We start from the raw sequence: 24,752 nt of genomic DNA, 5'->3' as shown, positions 1-24,752 counted from the left end.
CAATCACCATTCTTGCTGGACTTATATAAATAATCAGGTCAAGTTTGCAAACAAATTAGCCTTGCTTTGATTATCTATTTTGGTAAAAATAGAGATAACTTTTTTAAAAAGTTATAATACACCTGTTATTAGATTGTAATCCTGTTCATTGTTTTTAAAATTTTTTATTATCTATCTGTAGACTGGACTCAATCCTAAATTCTTCTAGTTTCCTCTAATATCTGGCTGTACAGCAGGTCTCACTCCCTTCCACATGGTCAGTTTATTTGTTTTGTTGGTTGCCTTCAGGCCTAGATTCATGGCTCAAAACCATTATACAAACTTGGGACATCACATTGCTGTCATTTTTACTCTGTATTATTCTTTTTAAACATTGTGCCTGTTTCCCATCAAATTTCTATAGAAGTACAACACCTAACTGAATAATGATGGTCCAGTGCTTCAGAATAATACCTCCCATACCTATGGAACTGGTAAAAATTGAAATTGACAATGAACTTGGGCAAACTTAACCTGGGAGCCCATCCTTCTAAACCTCCTTGTTGCCGAAATGTAGCCAAATTGTCTTGATATTGATTCATAATTGCTGGCTATTTCCTCTACACAGGATGAAACCAACCAGAACAGGTCTATCCAGTATGAAGGGACAGTCAAACCTAACTACTAGTTAATTAATCAACAATCATTTCAGAGAAAAGATCTGGATCAAATGGGAAAATGTGAAAGTTGTCAGAATCAAAATGAAGTCACTTGTGCCAAACCATAACAAAATGGAGTCAGAAGGTCATAATAGAGGGGCTCTCGTACACACATGCCTATGATAAAAACTATTACAAGAATTGTCTGAAAACCACAATCTTGCACAAAGACCACTGCAATCTTACACAAAGAACACTTCCTCATTGACATCTGCCTGGAAATCACCTATTTAAACTTGTATTGATGCCGCCCTTGTTATTAATCCTTATTGCCAATGATAATCATTTAAAAACAACTTGCGTGAGTTTCTTCACTTTGCCTTTAAAAGTTTCCCCTTGCCTCACCCTCCCTGAATATGCCTACAGCGCCTCATAGCATACAAATTCCGCATTATGCTCCCCTGTCATTTACTACCACATAAGCTCCTTTATTTTGTGAGCCACTCTCTTTGTTGTTATTTTTAGCACTTTGGTAATCAGAGGTGAAGTATTATGGCAAGCGTTATGTGTGAGAGTAGAAAAAAACATTTTGTTCTTTCTTCTTCTCTCTTAAAGGAGGTAAATAATAAACTAAGCAAAATGTCTGTAACATATATGAGGCTTAACATGCTACAAAACAATAAAAAGAAGAAAAGATACCATAGAAATATGGGTAAAGGACACCAGATAATTCAAAAACAAAAGGAATAGTAAGCATATTTAAATATGAAACAGTTTAGTTTAAAAATCAAATGCTAGGGGGTGAGCCAAGATGGCCAATTAGGAACAGCTCCGGTCTACAGCTCCCAGCGTGAGCGGCACAGAAGACGGGTGATTTCTGCATTTCCGTTTGAGGTACCGGGTTCATCTCACTAGGGAGTGCCAAACAGTGGGTGCAGGACAGTTGGTGCAGCACACTGTGCGTGAGCCGAAGCAGGGCGAGGCATTGCCTCACTCAGGAAGCGCAAGGGGTCAGGGAGTTCCCTTTCCTAGTCAAAGAAAGGGGTAACAGATGGCACTTGGAAAATCGGGTCCGTCCCACCCTAATATTGTGCTTTTCCAATGGGCTTGGAAAACGGCACACCAGGAGATTGTGTCCCGCACCTGGCTCAGAAGGTCCTATGCCCATGGAGTCTCGCTGATTGCTAGCACAGCAGTCTGAGATCAAACTGCAAGGTGGCAGCGAGGCTGGGGGAGGGGCGCCCGCCATTGCCCAGGCTTGCTTAGGTAAACAAAGCAGCCAGGAAGCTCAAACTGGGTGGAGCCCACCACAGCTCAAGGAGGCCTGCCTGCCCCTGTAGGCTCCACCTCTGGGGGCAGGGCACAGACAAACAAAAATTCAGCAGGAACCTCTGCAGACTTAAATGTCCCTGTCTGACAGCTTTGGAGACAGTAGTGGTTCTCCCAGCACCCAGCCAGATATCTGAGAATGGACAGACTGCCTCCTAAAGTGGGTCCCTGACCCTGGAGCAGCCTAACTGGGAGGCACCCCCCAGTAGGGACAGACTGACACCTCACTCGGCCGGGTACTCCTCTGAGACAAAACTTCCAGAGGAACTATCAGACAGCTGAATTTGTGGTCTTATGAAAATCTGCTGTTCTGCAGCCACCGCTGCTGACACTCAGCCAAACAGGGTCGGCAGTGGACATCTAGCAAACTCCAACAGACCTGCAGCTGGGGGTCCTGTCTGGTAGAAGGAAAACTAACAAACAGAAATGACATCCACACCAAAAACCCATCTGTACATCACCATCATCAAAGACCAAAAGTAGATAAAACCACAAAGATGGGGAATAAACAGCAGAAAAACTGGAAACTCTAAAAAGCAGAGCACCTCTCCTCCTCCAAAGGAACACAGTTCCTCACCAGCAATGGAACAAAGCTGGATGGAGAATAACTTTGATGAGTTGAGAAAAGAAGGCTTCAGACAATCAAACTACTCTGAGCTACAGGAGGAAATTCAAAACAATAGCAAAGAAGTTAAAAACATTGAAAAAAATTAGACGAATGGATACCTAGAATAAACAATGGAGAGAAGGGCTTAAAGGAGCTGATGGAGCTGAAAGCCAAGTTTTGAGAACTACGCGAAGATTGCAGAAGCCTCAGGAGCTGATGCAATCAACTGGAAGAAAGAGTATCAGTGATGGAAGATGAAATGAATGAAATGAAGCGAGAAGGGAAGTTTAGAGAAAAAAGAATAAAAAGAACTGAACAAAGGCTCCAAGAAATTTGAGACTATGTGAAAAGACCAAATCTACATCTGATTGGTGTACCTGAAAATGACAGGGAGAATGGAACCAAGTTGGAAAACACTCCGCAAGATATTATCCAGGAGAACTTCCCCAATCGAGCAAGGCAGGCCAACATTCAGATTCAGGAAATACAGAGAACGCCACAAAGATACTCCTCGAGAAGAGCAACTCCAAGACACATAATTGTCAGATTCAGCAAAGTTGAAATGAAGGAAAAAATGTTAAGGGCGGCCAGAGAGAAAGGTCAGGTTACGCACAAAGGGAAGCCCATCAGACTAACAGCTGATCTCTCGGCAGAAACTCTACAAGCCAGAAGAGAGTGGGGGCTGATATTCAACATTCTTAAAGAAAAGAATTTTTAACCCAGAATTTCATATCCAGCCAAACTAAGCTTCAAAAGTGAAGGAGAAATAAAATACTTTACAGACAACCAAGTGCTGAGTGATTTTGTCACCACCAGGCCTGCCCTAAAAGAGCTCCTGAAGGAAGCACTAAACATGGAAAGGAACAACCGGTACCAGCCACAGCAAAAACATGCCAAATTGTAAAGACCATCGAGGCTAGGAAGAAACTGCATCAACTAATGAGCAAAATAACCAACTAACATCATAATGACAGGATCAAATTCACACATAACAATATTAACTTTAAATGTAAATGGGCTAAATGCTCCAATTAAAAGACACGGACTGGCAAACTGGATAAGGAGTCAAGACCCATCAGTGTGCTGTATTCAGGAAACCCGTCTCACATGCAGAGACACACATAGACTCAAAATAAAGGGATGGAGGAAGGTCTATCAAGGAAATGGAAAACAAAAAAAGGCAGGGGTTGCAATCCCAGTCTCTGATAAAATAGACTTTAAACCATCAAAGATCAAAAGAGACAAAGAAGGCCATTATATAATAGTAAAGGGATCAATTCAACAAGAAGAGCTAACTATCCTAAATATATATGCACCCAACACAGGAGCACCCAGATTCATAAAGCAAGTCCTGAGTGACCTACAAAGGGACATAAACTCCCACACAATAATAATGGGAGAATTTAACACCCCACTGTCAACATTAGACAGATCAACGAGACAGAAAGTTAACAAGGATATCCAGGAATTGAACTCAGCTCTGCACAAAGTGGACCTAACAGACATCTACAGAACTCTCCACCCCAAATCAATAGAATATACATTTTCTTCAGCACCACACCACACCTATTCCAAAATTGACCACATAGTTGGAAGTAAAGCTCTCCTCAGCAAATGTAAAAGAACAGAAATTATAACAAACTGTCTCTCAGACCACAGTGCAATCAAACTAGAACTCAGGATTAAGAAACTCACTCAAAACTGCTCAACTACATGGAAACTGAACAACCTGCTCCTGAATGACTACTGGATACATAATGAAATGAAGGCAGAAATAAAGATGTTCTTTGAAACCAATGAGAACAAAGACATGACATACCAGAATCTCTGGGACACATTCAAAGCAGTGTGTAGAGGGAAATTTATAGCATTAAATGCCCACAAGAGAAAGCAGGAAAGATCCAAAATTGACACCCTAACATCACAATTAAAAGAACTAGAAAAGCAAGAGCAAACACATTCAAAAGCTAGCAGAAGGCAAGAAATAACTGAAATCAGAGCAGAACTGAAGGAAATAGAGACACAAAAAACCCTTCAAAAAATTAATGAATCCAGGAGCTGGTTTTTTGAAAAGATCAACAAAACTGATAGACTGCTAGCAAGACTAATAAAGAAGAAAAGAGAGAAGAATCAAATAGATGCAATAAAAAATGAAAAAGGGAATATCACCACCAATCCCACAGAAATACAATCTACCATCAGAGAATACTACAAACACCTCTATGCAAATAAACTAGAAAATCTAGAAGAAATGATAAATTCCTTGATAAATACACCCTCCCAAGACTAAACCAGGAAGAAGTTGAATCTCTGAATAGACCAATAACAGGCTCTGAAATTGTGGCAATAATCAATAGATTACCAACAAAAAAGAGTCCAGGGCCTGATGGATTCACAGCCGAATTCTACCAGAGGTACAAGGAGGAACTGGTACCATTCCTTCTGAAACTATTCCAATCGATAGTAAAAGAGGGAATCCTCCCTAACACATTTTATGAGGCCAGCATCGTCCTGATACCAAAGCCTGGCAGAGACAAAACCAAAAAAGAGAATTTCAGACCAATATCTTTGATGAACATTGATGCAAATATCCTCAATAAAATACTGGCAGACCAAATCCAGCAGCACATCAAAAAGCTTATCCGCCATGATCAAGTGGGCTTCATCCCTGGGATGCAAGGCTGGTTCAACATACAAAAATCAATACATGTAATCCAGCATATAAACAGAACAAAAGACAAAAACCACATGATTATCTCAATAGATGCAGAAAAGGCCTTTGACAAAATTCAACAATCCTTCATGCTAAAAACTCTCAATAAATTAGGTATTGATGGGATGTATCTCAAAATAATAAGAGCTATCTATGACAGACCCACAGACAATATCATAATGAATGGGCAAAAACTGGAAGCATTCCCTTTGAAAACTGGTACAAGACAGGGATGCCCTCTCTCACCACTCCAATTCAACATAGTGCTGGAAGTTCTGGCCAGGGCAATCAGGCAGGAGAAGGAAATAAGGGGTATTCAATTAGGAAAAGAGGAAGTCAAATTGTCCCTGTTTGCAGATGACATGATTGTATATCTAGAAAACCCCATTGTCTCTGCCCAAAATCTCCTTAAGCTGATTAGCAACTTCAGCAAAATCCCAGGATACAAAATCAATGTACAAAAATCACAAGCATTCTTGTAAACCAATCACAGACAAGCAGAGAGCCAAATCATGAGTGAACTCCCATTCACAATTGCTTCAAAGAGAAGAAAATACAGAGGAATCCAACTTACAAGGAATGTGAAGGACCTCTTCAAGGAGAACTCCAAACCACTGCTCATTGAAATAAAAGAGGATACAAACAAATGGAAGAACATTCCATGCTCATGGGTTTGAAGAATCAATATCATGAAAATGGCCATACTGCCCAAGGTAATTTATAGATTCAATGCCATCCCCATCAAGCTACCAATCACTTTCTTCACAGAATTGGAATAAACTACTTTAAAGTTCATGTGGAACCAAAAAAGAGCCTGCATCGCCAAGTCAATCCTAAGCCAAAAGAACAAAGCTGGAGGCATCACGTTACCTGACTTCAAATTATACTACAAGGCTACAGTAACCAAAACAGCATGGTACTGGTACCACAACAGAGACATAGATCAATGGAACAGAACAGAGCCCTCAGAAATAATGCCGCATATCTACAACTATCTCATCTTTGACAAACCTGACAAAAACAAGCAATGGGGAAAGGATTCCCTATTTAATAAATGGTGCTGGGAAAACTGGCTAGCCATACGTAGAAAGCTGAAACTGGATCCCTTCCTTACACCTTATACAAAAATTAATTCAAGATGGATTAAAGACTTACATGTTAGACCTAAAACCATAAAACGCTAGAAGAAAGCCTAGGCAATACCATTCAGGACATAGGCGTGGGCAAGGACTTCATGTGTAAAACACCAAAAGCAATGGCAACAAAAGCCAAAATTGACAAATGAGATCTAATTAAACTAAAGAGCTTCTGCACAGCAAAAGAAACTACCATCAGAGTGAACAGGCAACCTACAGAATGGGAAAAAATTTTTGCAACCTACTCATCTGACAAAGGGCTAATATCCAGAACCTACAATGAACTCAAACAAATTTACAAGAAAAAAACAAACAACTCCATCAACAAGTGGGCGAAGGACATGAACAGACACTTCTCAAAAGAAGACATTTATGCAGCAAAAAAACACATGAAAAAATGCTCATCATCACTGGCCATCAGAGAAATGCAAATCAAAACCACAATGAGATACCATCTCACACCAGTTAGAATGGCAATCATTAAAAAGTCAGGAAACAACAGGTGCTGGAGAGGATGTGGAGAAACAGGAACACTTTTACACTGTTGGTGGAACTGTAAACTAGTTCAACCATTGTGGAAGTCAGTGTGGCGATCCCTCAGAGATCTAGAGCTAGAAATATCATTTGACTCAGTCATCCCATTACTGGGTATATACCCAAAGGACTATAAATCATGCTGCTATAAAGACACATGCACACGTATGTTTGTTGCAGCACTATTCACAATAGCAAGACTTGGAACCAACCCAAATGTCCAACAACGATAGACTGGATTAAGAAAATGTGGCACATATACACCATGGAATACTATGCAGCCATAAAAAATGATGAGTTCATGTCCTTTGTAGGGACATGGATGAAACTGGAAAACATCATTCTCAGTAAACTATCGCAAGGACAAAAAACCAAACACCGCATGTTCTCACTCATAGGTGGGAATTGAACAATGATAACTCATGGACACAGGAAAGGGAACATCACACTCCGGGGACTGTTGTGGGGTGGGGGGAGGGGGGAGAGACAGCATTAGGAGATATACCTAATGCTAAATGATGAGTTAATGGGTGCAGCAAACCAACCTGGCACATGGATACATATGTAACAAACCTGCACATTGTGCACATTTACCCTAAAACCTAAAGTATAATAATAAAAATAAATAAATAAATAAAATAAAATAAAATAAAATAAAATAAAATAAAATAAAATAAAAATGAAATGCTATTGTTGCCTACTAAATAGGCAAAGGTATTTCTCTTTCCAGGAGAGAAATTGGCAATGTAATTTTTAAAAAACAAAATGTTATATAGTATTCAATTTCTAGAAACTTATGCTAAAAGAATAGTTATACATATATTCAAAAATAAGCTATCAGAATGTTCTTTGCATTAAGTAACAAAATATTACAAATAACCTAAATATCAAACTGCACAATACTTGACACAAATTATAAAGCATATATACTATAGGATCTTATGAAATCATTAAAAGATTCTGGAGAAGATTATTTAGTGATTTTTTAAAATATGAATTCTATTTTATTGAGCAGAAAAGTAGATTGCCAAACAGTATAGTAAATAATTCCTTATTTAATAAAATAGATGAGAGTTTTCTAAAGTTTCTATAAAAAATATTTACCAATAGTATGAAAAATATGCTTAAAATTAGGGAGAATTTATATATATATTATGTAAACAAAAAGTCTTTGTCTCTCCCTTTTCCCCCACAATAGAGACACTGACAATTTCACTTGTTCTTGGCATAAAATTTTATTTTTTTATCTCTGTATTATTTTCTGTGGTCATAAATGTTCTCTATACACATATATTATAATACAAAATATAAGTATGCTTTTAGAGGAGTCAATTATTTTAACTTAATTTATCAGAGTAGCTTCCTACATGAATATGAAATTAATTTTTTGTCTATATTACTTAGATTATTAAACAAGGACATGAAGCTAGCCTCTTTAAATAAATGTTCAGAGGTTAATTTTTCTCAAGCCAGCTGCCGTCTACCGCAACACTACCACTTTTCATCTCTCAGAAACACTCAAAAACTTAATCATCTTTACCCCAGAATCTCCCATTACACTCTGTTATGGTTTGGTTTGGCCCTCTCAAAACTCATGTTGAATTTTGATCACCAATGTGATGGTGTTAGGAGGTGGGGCCTAGTGGGTGGTGTTTGGGTCATAGCGGGAGATTTCTTATAAATAGTTTGGTGTCATTCTCATGGTAGTCAAAGAGTTCTCACTCTGGCGAAACTGGATTTGTTTTGCTAGAAATTGATTAATTTCCATGAGAAAGCCAGGATGCCCTTCAGGTTTGATCTCTTTCAAGTGTCCACTTCCCCTTGTACTTTCTGCATCATGTTATAATGCAACATAAAAGCCCTCACCAGAAGCCAGGGGCATGCTCTTGAACTTCTCAGCCTGTGGAACTGTAAAGTAAATAAACCTCTTTTCTTTAGAAATTACCCAACCTCAACTATCCTGTTATAGCAACACAAAATAGACTAAGACATATCCTATATAAGTAGTTACCACATCCCACCCATGTCACCAATAGTATGCCTCCCTCTTCATATCCATAGCCTTGTTCTAAGCACTCATACCCTAAATTCCAGATCATCTGAATTTCCTAATAGTTGACCTTCCTAGCTTTAGGGTATACCTATCCAAATATTCTTTTATAAACATCCCTTCACTCAGGTCATTTATTTGCATTATAACATTAAAGAGCTTTCAAATTCTTCCCAGTGAAAGCTAACAGTATGCTAAACTGTTGTTTATTTCGTAAGCTCTTTTTTGTTTCAGTGCTGCACATTTTGATTTCTAAATTCCGCAATATATGCCTAGCCTTCTGGTGCAAATAATAGTCTATCTATTCACAAACTTACCATGTTCCCTTGCACTTCTGGGCTCTCTGTCAGGATACTTGTTTCACCTCCTTCCTTTCTCGCTGCTTTTCAAAGCATACCCATTTCTTCAGCCTCAGCTTGTTACAGTTTCTCCTGTCTCTTTTAACATCTGTTGTTGATTTCCTTCTTCAAATTATTTTAGTACTGAGTCTGGATCACAAAATTTAGTATATAAAATTCTTTATATTATTTGGGTTCTGTCTCAGGTATGTTACTTATGTTTCTTAAACTTGAATGTAAACTTTAATCATAGACTGTTTTATATTTTCTTATTATTGCATATAATACCTGACACAATGGAGATCACAAAAAATATGTGAACCACCTTTTTGACTGTTAATGAAATGCAATAGATTTAGTATAAAATAAACTTGCTAGAGCCCTGCTTTTTTCCTCCTTTCTTTCTTTCTCTCTTTTTTTTTTTTTTTAAGACGGAGCCTCACTCTGTCACCAGGCTCTGCCTCCTGGGTTCAAGCGATTCTCCTGCCTCAGCCTCCTGAGTAGGTAGGACTACAGGCACACGCCACCATGTCCCGCTAATTTTTTTATTTTGAGTAGAGACGGGGTTTCCCCACGTTGGCCAGGATGGTCTTGATCTCTTGACCTCGTGATCCACCCACCTCAGCCTCCCAAAGTGCTGAGATTACAGGCATGAGTCACCACACCTGGCCGAATCCTGCTTTTAAAATGTGCCCTCCTTAAATAGCAAATTCAAATCAACTTGGTTTTCAGAATACTAGGAAACTTGGCTGCATGTCACCTGCCATGAAGCAATGGCTCAAATCCGAATGAGAAGAGTATATTTTCACGTCAAATTCTGCATTCCTCTTTATCCCACTATCTGCTATCCTTCTGAGTTATTTCAATGTTCACATCAGACATACGTCCCATATTCTAGTGCACTGGGGGTTGACTTAATCACCTTCGAAGTCTACCTCCTACTTACCCCACCTATCCACTTCTAAGATCATACCCTAGATTGTATTATTTAGTGAAAGTTTTTTATCTTCAAAGTAATATTTCAGATATTCCTCACCACAACCTTCTATCTTTATAGCTTCCCTGTTTAACAAGTCTCACTATCTTTGTCTTTGTTCTCTTTAGGGATCCCACCCTCTAGTTTATAATTTCTCATCAAATTGCCCTATTGTATTTATTTTTCTCCTTATCTGTTATAAGATTAACTGCGTTCTCCCAAAATTCATGTGTTGAAGTTCCAAACCCCAGTACCTCAAAATGTGACTGCACTTGGAAATGGGCATTTAAAGATGTGGTTGTTAATAAAGCCATTAGGAAGGACCCTAATCCAAGCTGCTTGGTGTCTTTATAATGGGGGAAATTTGGATACACCAGGAAACACCAGGAATGCATGCACAAAGGGGAGACCCTGTGAGGACACAAGGGAAAGGCAGCCATCTGAAAACCAAGGAGAGAGGCCTTAGAAGCAACCAGCATTGCCCACATCTATACCTAGGACTTCCAGCCTTCAAAACAGTGATAAAATAAATTTCTGTTACCTAGTCTGTGGTATTTTGTTATGGCAGCCAAAGCAAAAGAATGCCCATCTTGGATCTATCATTTCCCCTTACTTTCTGCCAATATGCTCTACTCCCTTGGCCCTTTATCCTTTAGTGCCCAGCTAAACCCTACAAATATTTCACAGTGCAAGCCAAAATATGCCTGGCAAATTACATACTGATTCTGGGACTCTCAGCTTTGCCTGGAAAGGAGTACTTGTTCCAGGAATGGCTGGACAGAGCAGGAATTGTGTTCCCAGAGAAGTACTCCCATCCCCCTGCTGCTCATCCTTTATGCAGGGACTTTGAGATCACCCAATCAATTAACAACATAGGGAGCTCTCGTGGTTGTGAAAGTGCCATTGATAGTAGATCTGGCAGCTGGTTTGCAATTGCTCAGGAGAACCTCATGCTACTGCTGATAGCACCTGAAAGACTGCAGTAAGTTGAAATTCTACAGAGTCCCTCCCAAGTGGGGTTGAGAGTGGCTCTAGTCTCAGTTAACTTGTTGCCAGGCAACCCAAGTGACTCAACAGACAATTTGGTTTTATCTCTTTTTGCTTTCACTGCAAATGGCTAGCAAATCTTCATTCTTGGATGAATACATGCATCTTCTCCATGACTGCAGTAGACATCTGAATTCTGTTGTAGAAAAAAAGAAAAGAAAGGAAGAAAAGGGTGTAGCCTAAAGTTAGGAATGTCACCTACTAGGCAACGCAGGTGATCCAGAATTGAGGCTATAAAGGCTTAGAATAAGGCAGTGGCAGTAGAAATGGACAGGGAGGCAGGCACACTATGGGTGACATAGGTGGGATATGGTAATTGATTACATAGGGTATGTCTTAGTCCATTTTGTATTGCTATAACACAACTGTACAAATCAATATTTATCATAAATTCTCAGATGTCAATCTGCATGGAGATGTTGGCAGTGACTACAAAGCCCATTAGGATTCCTAGTCCTCTCATATTCACCATTGGCATATGCCCCTTATCTAATGGACAAAAATAGGAAGCATAGAATAAAAAGTAACAGTGCTCTACGGCACATGGTCTCTCCTCCTTTCCCCTCCTTATATCTGAAGTGAGCCTCCTCCTGTCAAAGCCCCTCCACCTGGCACTATCCACTTTCTTCTCAGTTACAGTGACTTCAAGTGCTCTATCAAGTTCTTCTAACCTCTTCAAATAAGTGATTAAATATGCTCAGGTGTTTTCCATGTAAAACAAGTGCCAAGAATTTAAGCTTTATTATCAAGGCTTCTGCTGAGCTTCAGAGTGGGAAATGGGACTAAAGTACATTAAACACCACAAAGTTTGCTGTTGTTGGCAAGATTTAGCTTTTTTCTTGAATAAGCATTCCCTGGGTTGCTGCAAGCATTTGATTATTTTCAGAGTCCCAAAAATGTTGATTCTTACACTTTTTGCCAGTTTTTTATTGTTTGTATGGAAAGTGGAATTTCAGATTTCCTCCTTCACCATTTTTGTTGACATAACCTTCCTTTGTGCCTGAGCCCTTCCATCTACCATCCAAACTCTGTCCCCTTCAATCATAATTTGATTATTTGAGACACCATTGTAAGGAACATGGCTGTACTTTTGGTCAAAGATAGGCCAAGGTAAACATCCAGAGTGACTCAGTGAGTTTAGAGCACAGGTGTATAACTCCATTTGTTATCATAGCCAAGTAGACATAACATAGGGAAGCTCACCATCATAGCCATAACATAGGGAAGGCTCATCACCTCTAAGCCAGTATTGCCTGTAAAAGGTATAATTACCCTGTTGACACTGTACAGGCACTGGCGCCCAGGGAAAGAGAGAGTCAGAGCTGTCCATCTTTGCAGACAGACAGAGGGGAGACAGAACACAGCTCAGTTCGCTCATGCCCAGAGAGAGAGTTAAGCTGCTGACCCTGAAGGCGGGGGAGAGCCAGCTGTCCGGCTGTATGTGGGAGCTGCTTGCTCAAGCAGCCAAGACAGGGCAGACAGTGTGAGAAAGCTGTTGATGAGAGTTGCTGCTGATGAATAAAATCATCTTTCACCTGCCTCCAGCCCCTGAGTTCTTTCTGCTCATCCACCCACTCCCTTCGGACCTCAACATGACATTTGGTGTAGTCGTGAGCTTGACAACTAGCGTAGTTGGCAGGATGAGGCAAGTGGGTCTTTAGCCCTTGGGGATCCCGGGGTTGGCTTTGTGGCGGCAGCATGGGCTGGGATACCCGGTGGCAGCAGTGCTGCTTGGATGAGCCCCAGTGGAAACATGGGAACCAGAGGACAGGTCTCCTTCGAGTGTGGAGAAAGCACTGAAGCAGCTGGAAGTTCCCAGCACAAAGAACGTACCTTGCCAGCAGAGTCGGATGGGCATTTCTAACTGCACTGCAGAAAGTACATGCTCAGTGCCACAGGTAAGGTACCTTCCGGCGCAAGCCACATGCCTGGGGGCCCAAGTGCACAGCTTTGAGCAGGACCTGGGGGGTGAGACACCTCCAGGCGCAAGCAGGGTACTTGGAGGCCCAGATAAATAGCCTGGAACAGGAGTTAGCAACAGCTGTTAGTGCGACCTTGAGCCCGTCCTTCAGGCAGGACACTCCCTTCAGGTCTGACCCTGAGGAGGAGGAGGTGCCTCCGCTGCAGGCTCCTCCTGTGATCCGTCAGAAGGCAGAACATAAGCAGCTGATGGGACCCTAGGGGAGAGCCCAGGGACCCCATCCACAGTGGTGGAACACACCTCTTATTATGCCTATAACCCCAATGAGTTGTGGGAATTAGGTAAATAGTGCCGACAGCGTCTGAGGGAGCTGATAGCATTTTTTGTTCCGCCTCTGAGATGGAGAAGCTGACTTCTATCACAACTCACCCCTCCTTTCGTCAGCAGCTGCAGCTGTGCCAACGGTTGGCAAAAGAGCAAGGTGGCCACACATTAATCAAGTGGCTAATGACAGTCATATGGACTGTTTTCAATGATGCCAGAGAGATACTAGAAACTGTGAGTAAATGGCAATCATATACTAATTTGGTGCAGATACTCTTGGAGATAGGTATGCGGCAGGCTATGTTTGGTCTGATTCCCATGGGGCCAGATGATGAACGCTTTACCTCCCACATGAGGGATCTTGTGCTGAGTTCAGCACCCCGAACCCTTATGGCTTTCTAGTCGCTGTTCTCACCCGTATGTGGGGTGCCGCATACATGAAGTGACTACTGCTCTGGCAGCCCTCAGGGAGGCAGAAGGCCATTCGCAGGACCGAGGAATTTGCACCGTAAGGAAGGAGAAAATGCCTCATCCGCAGTTAACCACCCCACGAGATAAAAAGGGGCTCCAGGAGGTGACCTGCGTGCGAATGTGGATTGATTTACTTGCAGCTGGGGTTGCTCAGGAGAAAATTGACGGGCAACCCAATGGAATGTTGTTGGCTCTGTGAAGGCAATTGTCCCGGGAGCAGCAATTCCAGAAAATGCCTCAGGTGTGGGGGGCAAAACAATGTTGTTCAACCTAATCCCTCCCAGACGCTGCAACTCAAGGACTATTTGCAGACAGGCAGAGATACAGAGCCTTTCTTGTTTGATTAGGGAACTGGCCGAGGTCCCCAGCTTGGCAGGGGGAACCAGACAACCCGAGGCTATATGTGGAGCTGGCAATCCGCTGGTCCCCCACTAATGTACAGCGGGTCCTAGCACTGGTAGATACTGGTGCAGACTGCAGTTTAGTTTATGGGAACCCAGATAAATTTCTAGGCAAAGCTGCATTTATGGACGGTTATGGGAGCCAGTCGGTGAAGGTGAAGCCTGTGTCTCTACATCTTGGCACTGGCCGCTTGGCTCCCCACCTGTACACTGTGTATGTTTCTCCTATACCTGAATATATTCTGGGGGTGGACATTTTGCATGGTCTGGGCTTGCACACCATGGCCGGAGAATTCAGATTCTGAGTCCATGCAGTGAAGCCGGTACTGGGTGGACATACACTTCACCAGCCCCAAGTTCTGCCACAACCCTGACAGGTTACTTCCACTCATCAATACCATTTGCCAGGGGGGAATACAGAGGTAACTGAGACGATTAAGAAGTTAGAGGAGATGCAAATAGTGTGTGGCATCCATAGCCCCTACCACTTTCCATTATGGCCAGTCAGAAAGCCTGATGGGATTTGGCAGATAACAGTGGATTATCGGAAACTGAATAAAGTAATACCCCTTCTGCATGTATCTGTACCTTCCATCATGGATTTGATGAACTTCTTGACAACAGAACTGAGACAATGCCACTATGTGGCGGAATTGACCAATGCATTCCTCTCAGTCGACATTGCTCCAGAGAGCCAGGAACAGTTTGCTTTCATGGGAGGGCGACAATGGACTTTCACAGTGTTGCTGCAGGGCAACTTGCCCTGGAACATGCATCTAGCTTCTGTGCAGAACTGGACATGGCTAGAGACTTGGTGTTCAATGGACAATGCAATGGGTGGGCTTTGGATAGGGGGGCGTCCCAAAACCCATGGCAAGCCTGCCCCTGGCTGACTTATAGTGTCCATGATGGATGGGCCTGGCTAACGGGAAAACACGTGGTGCCCCCATTGCAGGTACCATGATGTATAGAGGAGCACTGGGGTAAAGTCACTGAGAGATGGTTGCTGAGGTTTGTGCAAACATAACACATGCCACGACACCAAGGGTGTGGTGGAATAAGTGGCCTTACCAAGGCTGGACCTTCATGGACTTTATGCCCTCAGGGAGTTTATGGGTCTATGGGGACACAGGATGGTCATATCTACCAGCCAATTGGACTGGACGTTGTACCTGGGGGTGGCTTCCTGTGCCTGCCACTGTGTTTCCCACATTGCCTAGTCGTCCACCTAACTGGAAGGTGCTATGTTCCTGGTTTTTACGAGTTCAGTGAGCCCCCTGACGACTCTACCCCTAAGCGATAACTATCCCTAGAGCAGGTGTCACTACTGTAGAAATGCAAGTTACAGCCCTTGCAGAGCACACAGTTTGGGCCCTGAATTACACCCGAGTTGCTCTCCTTTTTGTTAACTGATGAAGTCAATCAGATCGGGAAGGTGGTGCTGCAAAACCGGATGGCCTTAGACATGGTCAGAGCTGCCCAATGTGGCACCTGTGCCCTTGTAGAGACACAATGTTGTACATTTATTCCTGACAACAACGAGAACATAACAGCAGCCTTATAAGGGGTGTCACAGGATATTAAGGTGATTGAGCACCTTACTGATGACCCCCTGCAGAGATGGTGGGCTTCTCTAGGCTCTGGCCTATGTTGGGCTCTAAAAATCACAGGTAGCATAACAGGAACATTAGTGGTAGTCTGTTGTTCCCTGTATTGTTGCTGTGGCCTATGGGTCCAAGGTGCTGCCCTATGTGCGTTGGGTCCCCACTAAGGACTCCCTCAGCCTAGGGGATAGAATGTAAGGCCTGTGTGCCAAAACCTGTTTATCAAGCCTATGTGCCCCAAACTTATGTATAAAGCCCATGCCTGTGTATATTGAGTCTAGGTACCCAAAGTTTATGTGTATAACCTGTGTATCTAGCCCTATGTCTCCCTCAGCCCAGGGAGTGGAGTGTAAGGAACATGGCTGTGCTTTGGTCAAGGATAGGCTGAGGTAAACATCCAGAGTGACTCAATGAGTTTAGAGCACAGGTGTACAACTCCACTTGTTATCACAGCCATGTAGACATAACATAGAGAAGCTCACCACCATAACCATAACGTAGGGAAGGCTCATCACCTGGCTCTAAGCCACTATTGTCTGTGTAAGGTATAATTGCCCTGTTGACACTGTATAGGCGCTGGCACCCAGAGAAAGAGAGAGTGAGTCAGAGCTGTCTGTCTTTGCAGATGGACCGAGGGCAGCCAGAACATAGCTTAGCTCACTCACGCCCAGAGAGAGAAAGAGTTAAACTGCTGACCCTGAAAGCAGGGGAGAGCCAGCTGCGTAGCTGTATGTGGGAGCCACTGGCTCAAGCAACCAAGACAGGGCAGACAGTGTGAGAAAGCTGTTGATGACAGTTGCTGCTGAATAAAATCATCTTTCACCTGCCTATGGGCCCCTGAGTTCTTTCTTCTCATCCACCCACTCCCTTCGGACCTCAACATGACATTTGGCGTAGTCGTGAACCTGACAACTGTTCACATTCACTGTCACCCTTGCTTACCTCTCTCTCCATCCTCAAGCCTCTGCCATCTGGCTCCCACTCTCACCACTCCACTGAAACTTCTCTTCCTGAAGTCACCAATGACCTCATGTCCAAAATACATCACTTGACCATTTTCTAGTTTTAAAAACACTCCTTATTTTGTGCTTCCATGATGCCATTCTCCAAATACTCAGCTCTTAACGCATAGTAGTCCCTAGCACATAGTAGGGACTCAAAAATATGTGTTGAATGAACGAATAAAAGAATGGCTTCACTTATCTTTTTGTCACTCTCACTCTGCTGTAGATGCCTCTTTCTTGGTCCATCTCTTTGCCGCCTGTGGGTGCTCCTCAAGATGTAGCGACAGGCAATCTTTTCTTATTTTACACTGTATATCTAGATGCCCTTACCCATTTGCAAGGCTTCATTTGTCCCCTGTGGGCAAACTCAAGACATCAAAACCTAAATCATGGAATGAGTAGATGGAGCCTAGAGGATTTTAAGAGCAGTAAAACTACTCTGCATGATACTACAAGGGTAGATACATGTTATTATAAACATACCCAAATCCATAGCATGTACGAAATCAAGACTGAACCCTAATATAAACCATAAACCTTGGGTGATGCTGATGTGTCAGTGTAAGTTCATCGATTGTAACAAATGCACTAGTCTGGTGGGGTGTGTTAAGGGAAGGTGAGGCATGTGCAGAAACTAGAGATATACGGGAAAATTCCATATCTTATGCTCAATATTGCTATGAACCTAAAACTGCTCTAGAAAATCAAATCCATTAAAAAAAAAACACTAAATCACCATCTTCTCCAATAAATACTAAAACCACTCACCAGGCTTCTTAGCCAGAAGCCTAGGAGCCACTCTCAATTGACATCATTCTTTCCACTAATAATGTTTCTACCAATAACACTGGTAGGAATGTTATTAAAGAAATCAATATTATTGGTAGGGAAGATACATGCATGTATTGGCCATCTACTAAAGTTTGTATAGTATAGACTAGCTTCCCTAGGGAACTCCAGAAAGGTAAAGCAAAAAGCAAGTGAAATTGCAAACTCCCACTGGAGCCAACTAGAAGAAAAAAAGTAAACTGGATTCAGATTGGAGACATTTCAGACACTGGCTGACTGGGCACAGAAGTTGCTTGTATGCCGCAGGATTAAAGACGAATCTTACATTAAGAGAGAAAAGACATTGTTATCAGGAGAAAACTCACTGCCCTCTGTGAGAGCTTCTCTAGGTAGAGGATGATGAACTCCTGCTAGATATGTTGCCTTTGCAATACTGAACAGAGCCTGGACACTGAATATAGGCTAAAGTCTACAATGAGACCAACACAGATTCCTGCTAACAGGGATGTTGTGGAAAAGCAGGCTCTATAAAATTTTATATTAAGAGAAATGCAATGATTCAAAATTATGTTAGTAACTTTCACTAAAATATTGCATACTGACATTATATCTCTTGAAGCTATATTTCTCTGTCAATTTTTATATTCTATACAATCTATGGCCAAATTGTATTGTTTAAAATGGAAAAACATATATGTTCTGCCTTCTTAACTGCCAGCTTGTTATATAAGACATTTATTTTTCAGGAAAAAAAATCTCAAATGTGCTCTAGCAGTTACCTAGGAGACAAGAAAGGACAGGACGTGATTTGGACATATCTGCAAATCTAATCCCCAAAATTCTAACATTTAATACCTAAATAATTAGATGATGTATGCTACTATCCTTTCTCTAAGTTCATTTCACATTTAAGAATCGGGTTTTTATTAAGATTTTAGAAGCTTCTGATCACCTTGTTTGGGCAGATTTAAAAAACTAAAATGAAAAAAGTATCAGTGGCCTCTTAATAAATTAACTGACAAAAAATAAAGCAGGAAAATACTACACAAAACAAAATGTTAATATCTTTGCTGGGATTGAATAAGATTTCATTAGAAATCCACTTTACATATTCTTTACCTTCAAAGGTCATCCTATTGAATTCAAAAAATCTCTTGAAGTATCTTTTCCAGTCCTAACTTGATAGAGAAAGAAATACAATCCCTTTGTAATGATAGAACATAAACCTCAAAGACTGCCTTCGCTTTTATCTAAGTAACATGGACTGGCAAGTACGAGAATGGACTAAGAACAACAGGAGTTGAAGTATCCTTATTATCTGGGGGGTATAGGTCTACCTAAACACACCTGTGCTCTTCCTCTCATCTAACCTTACCTAAGTCACTTACATGAGGACAGAAAATGAAGCCAAGTCATCGCACTTCTCAAAGAATCCAAGAAGAATTATTGGAAAGGAACTCCAACAGACCACCAAATCTAGTTTCTACTATCTGGCCACTACAGGACATGACCAGGGAGTCTCTCTTTTTAGAATTCTCCAGAGAGAAATACCCATCAATTTCCCTCAGAAACTATCAGTTTCCTGAGTCACCTGTAACAAATTACGACACAGGTAGGAGCTTAAAACAACAGAGATTTATTCTCATAGTTTTTGAGGCCAGAAACCCAAAACCCAGGTGTCATCAGGACCATGCTCCCTCTGGAGGCTCTGCAGAAAAATTCCTTGTCAAGCTTCCATAGCGGTGGACACAACACTCCAATCTCTGGCTCCTGCTCATGCTGCTTCCTCTGCCTCTGTGCATGTCATCTCCCTCTGCATCTCTCACAGATGCTTGTGATTGGATTTAGGGTCCCCCAAATAATCTAGGATAATCTCCCCATCTCAAAATTCTTAATCACATCTGCAAAGACCCTTTCTGCCATATAAGGTAATATGTACAGGTTCCAGGAATTTGAATGTGGACATCTTTCAGGAGGAATGATTATTCATCCTACCACAGAAACCCATGAAGTTTGTTACACTCAACCCATATAAACTTTTGGATGAGTTTGAGACAACCTGATTTAGTAGTTGGATGGTTTATTTATTCATTCATTCAGTTAACTGATATCTAGCCTGCACTAACTGTGCCAGATGTGCTAGGCCTGGGAATACAGCTGTGAAACAGACAAACATGGTCGTGGTTTGCGCAGAAAGTGAATTTGAACTCAAACACTTGCAATGTCATGGAAGTCACAAATGGCAGATCCATGGTGAAGGGTCTATTCATAATTGGAAATGAAGTAATGTGGCTTTTTTTAAAAATAATATGTCATATTACTTCATTTCCCAATGAAGTAATCCCCATTTTCCCAATTAAAAATTCCACTGCTATTGAGGATGCCCAGAGGAAGGACTGGAAATGCCCAAGCAATACAGGTAGGCAAAGAGCTCCCATGCAATGTCAAAGGCACATCCATACACCCCCAGCTGGATTTCTTTCTGTCATTCCACACCATATCTCACTAGAATATCATGCAGGGGAGAAGCTTAGGGCCAGGAGCTAGAAAAAACTGTCAGGGTCTCTCATCTTGCGGGCATCAGATCCTCTGCCTCATAGCCTGTATTTCGATAGGTTTCATTATTTTTTCAGGTATGGTGAAGCCAACAGATCAGGGGACAACTACCATTGAAAAGATTGTGCATTGAACTCACAGATCCCAAGAGAGGGAGCGTGCATCACAACACAGGGCCACATGGGGACTCCCCAGGGTCACTGAGAAGGTGGGAGAAGAGGTCACTGTGGGCAAGAGCCTTTATTATGGTTTCCAAGGGAAGCAACGGGAGGCAGGGCAAACAAGCTCAGGATGGGCTAGTTTAAATAATTCCAGGGGCTATCTGGTATCTGGTAGGGTGATAAGGGCAGGGGGATGGTGGTTCAGAGTGTGAGAGTCAGATAAGGGAAGTGGTTGGGGGTGCAGACTCTGGATTAGGTGGTTTGCCTTAGAAAAGCACACCTCAGGAGAAGGACTCCTCTTGATGTGGAGGGTGGTGATGAGGGAGGTGGGAGGCCAAGACAAGGTGACTCAGGCTGTCCAGAACAAGGCGTCGGGTATCATCACAGAGGCAGATGTTAAAGTATCAAGTTTATAGGCACTACAAACATGGTTAAACACCACACCTATCATTTCAAAGGACCATGACATATATTCCTGAGAGGGCTTCAGCAATGTTAACTGCTATACAAATTCACAATATGTGTGGTTGTAAGAAGGACAAGTACCCTGCTGGCCTGAGTGCAGATGGTCCCACGTCCGTGTTTCCTTCTGAAATCGGAAGGGAGGCAGCCTATGTCCTCACCATCGCATGATCTGCTTCTGGTCAATGTGCTCCCACTTTGTCAAAGTTGTCTTGGTAACAATATTTCACCATCTCATGGGCTAACATTTAAATGATTATTTTACATAATTTCAACATTTATTTTAGATTCTGGGGGTACATGTGCAGCTTTGTTACATGGGTATATGGCATGATGCTGAAGTTTGGGGGTACAGATCCTGTCACCCAGGTACTGAGCAAAGTACCCAATAGTTAGTGTTTCAATGCATTCCCCCTCCCTCCTTCCCTGCTGTAGGAGTCCCCAGTATCTGCTGTTGCCAGCTTTATGTCCATGAGCACCCAGTTAGAACATGCAGCACTTTTCTGTTTCTGTGTTAGTTAGCTTAGGATTAAATACATATAAACCCCCCAAGTAATGACATCTTATTTGACTGATTACATGGCTTTTTTTTTTTTAGTTTTTTTTTTTTTTTTTTTTTTTTGAGAAGGAGTCTCACTCTGTGGCCCAGGATGGAGTGCAGTGGCATGATCTCGTCTCACTGCAAGCTCCACCTCCTGGGTTCATGCCATTCTCCTGCCTCAGCCTCCCAAGTAGCTGGGACTACAGGCGCCTGCCACCACACCCAGCTAATTTTTTGTATTTTTTTTTAGTAGAGATGGGGTTTCACCATGTTAGCCAGGATGGTCTCGATCTCCTGACCTTGTGATCTGCCTGCCTTGGCCTCCCAAAGTGCTGGGATTACAGGCGTGAGCCACCACGCCCAGCCATGGCTTTTGTTTTTAATGACGATTTGGTTTGGGGTATATTGTGAACAATATCCGTGCTCCCCTTCGTTCCAAGTTGACACAGTGCCAATGTGCACAACTCATTCCTCTTCTCTGCTAATTTGTCCTTTGGGTAATAGTGCTGTTTTTTAAGATGGTGACGTAATTCAAAAGAAGACCCTCTGCCTGGTCTGCAGAGATAAAATAAGAAAGTGATCTGCAGCCCTGGATAATGCCAAGGAGAATATTTTTTAACATTGTTTAAAGTCCTGCTGCTGTGAAATGTCTCATGAACAGCATGATGTGAAAACTGACATCTGTCAACCCTTGGAAAGCTGACCTTGTGGAGCTCCCTTTACAGCCCAGCTGGCAGGTGTTAGAAAGGATAAATGGCACACAAAGAGAGCCTCCTCTTCAACAGAGACAGAAACATACTTTCCATTCCAACCACAGAAACATCAACCCTAATTTCTACAGTTAAACAGCTCCAGCAAAACTCTAAACCGCTAAAGAAGGTATTATCCAATTTCCAATTGCTAGTCTCCAACCCCAGCTACTTACCACCCAGTTATACACATTCTTACACAATGAAGCATAGAACGTAAGAGCTAGGAAAGTCTTCAGTGTCCTCCAGTGTAGATGTAATTACTTCTTCATCTGAGACAAGATCACTAAACCTAGAAAATAAGAACTGGGGCCAGGCACGGTGGCTCATATCTGTAATCCCAGTACCCTGGGAGGCCGAGGCTGGTGGATCACCTGAGGTCAGGAGTTCCAGACCAGCCTGACCAATATGGTGAAACCCCATTTCTACTAAAAATACAAAAATTAGCTGGGCATGGTGGTGCACACCTGTAGTCCCAGCAACTCAGAAGGCTGAGACAGGAGAATTGCTTGAACCCAGGAGGTGGAGATTGCAGTGAGCCGAGATTGCGCCATTGCACTCCAGCCTGGGTGACAGAGCAAGACTCCATCTCAGAAAAAAAAAAGAAAAGAAAGAAAGAAAGAAAAGAAAACTGACTTGGATAAAGTCATATAGCTAGATAAAGCTTAAGATGAGAACAAACTTACAAATGGTAGTCACTTTCGTCCTATACAGACTTTAATTTACCCCTAACATATTCAGAATATTTTATGTTCTACTTTTGCTGTGATCTGCAGCTCTTAATTTGTCATTTGTATACAAATCATTTATTTATAGTAAAAGGTTGTCTAGTTTAGACTATTTTTTTAGAAGCAGGAAAATTTTCAATATCGCTCAATTTTCTCAGCATCCAATATTGTTCTCCTTAATGCACGTTTTTAATGATATCTTACTCAACCAATTCTATCCTGCTGCATTTGAATATAAGCCCATTTTAGGAGGAACAGCAAATTGAGAGAATTTAGGAAGAAACAGGAAGCTATACTTAATCTCCAGTTCTAGAATATATCTTGGTAAGAGTTTGGTTTAGTACTGAGTCAGCATTCGTCCTTTAATCAAAACTATAGCAATCTATAGTTTTGACTTCAGATGGTAAGGCAGTTTCAGTAAAGCCCTGGAGCTGAGTGACAGGGCTGACCTGGGGACAGGGAGTGACCCTGCTCTTCTCCACCAGTGACTGGAATGCTGTGTCTGATTGGAGGGTCACACTCACAGAGTGGCGCTGATGGACAGGCAGGAGTGGACTGGCGGGGAGGAGGCTGGCGTCCAGCGCAGGAAGGCCTAGAGGAGGGAGGAGGGGCTGAGCTGGCTCTGCTGTTCACTGCAAACTTGAACAAGTCAGCCACCTCCCTGGGCCGGGGTCCTCATAGATTAAGTTAAGATGTTGTAACTGGATGGATAAATGCACAAGAAAATCACAATAATAATTGGATGGGTGAAATAATGTCTATGACACTGCAGGAATAGACTTTTGGCAGGGCCTGCTGAAACAGATGACCTCCCCAGCCACAAAGTCTCAGCAAGACCGTGGGCTGCTTTCTGGTCTTCATTTGTCCCCTGGGCACCTATCAGAGCCCCCACTACACCCATGTGGAAAAACAAGCCATAGGCACAAACCTCCTGGAGGCCTCCACTGTAGGGAGAATCCTGATGATGTGCCTCTTGTACCTGGAACACAACTTGATCCAAAGGACCACCATCCCCACGGGGGGGTCCTTTGGCAAGCCTGCGGCCCTGCCATCATCTGGAACATCCCAGGCCAATCCCTGCTTTATCCAGACATTCCCTGAGTTTCCTGTCCTTGTTATTTAAAAAAATGCACATCTTCCACTGTCTTCTGCCATCTTCCTGACACATCACGGTTCTGTGGCAGTGATCACATGATACCTGCATCCTCCAGGTCTCTAGGAGTCTATGGGTCCCATTGGGTCTCCTATGAGTCCATTGGGGAAAGAAGAGAGAAGGTTCAATATGCAACACTATAGCAAGCTACATCGATTTCGTATGTAAAGAAAATTAACCTCTTATGAGAATAAAAAGTGACTCAGTTTAAGAAAACCATTTCAAGCCTTCAGACAAGTTCACTCAGAAGTAAATTGTTCTGCATTGCCACAGAATCTACAGCAGAGGCTGATGAACTCCTGGGGGTGAGACCGGAAGAAGGAAGAAGCATTGGTTGGGAGCGAATGAGGAGGAGAGGGGCCAGAGACATCCAGATAGCTTCCAAATGTTTGAGTCTTGGAGTCTGTTAGAAAAAAATGAAAAGGAAAGAAAGAAAAAGAAAGCCAATAATTAACCATAAAAACGAGCCAATAGCCACCAAGGAGAAAGCAAAGTTTGCCAAAAGAGCCAGCTGAATAGA

Source organism: Symphalangus syndactylus, chromosome 7 (assembly GCF_028878055.3).
Source record: "Symphalangus syndactylus isolate Jambi chromosome 7, NHGRI_mSymSyn1-v2.1_pri, whole genome shotgun sequence".
NCBI lineage: Eukaryota > Metazoa > Chordata > Mammalia > Primates > Hylobatidae > Symphalangus > Symphalangus syndactylus.
Note: the sequence above shows the minus strand (reverse complement) of the source record.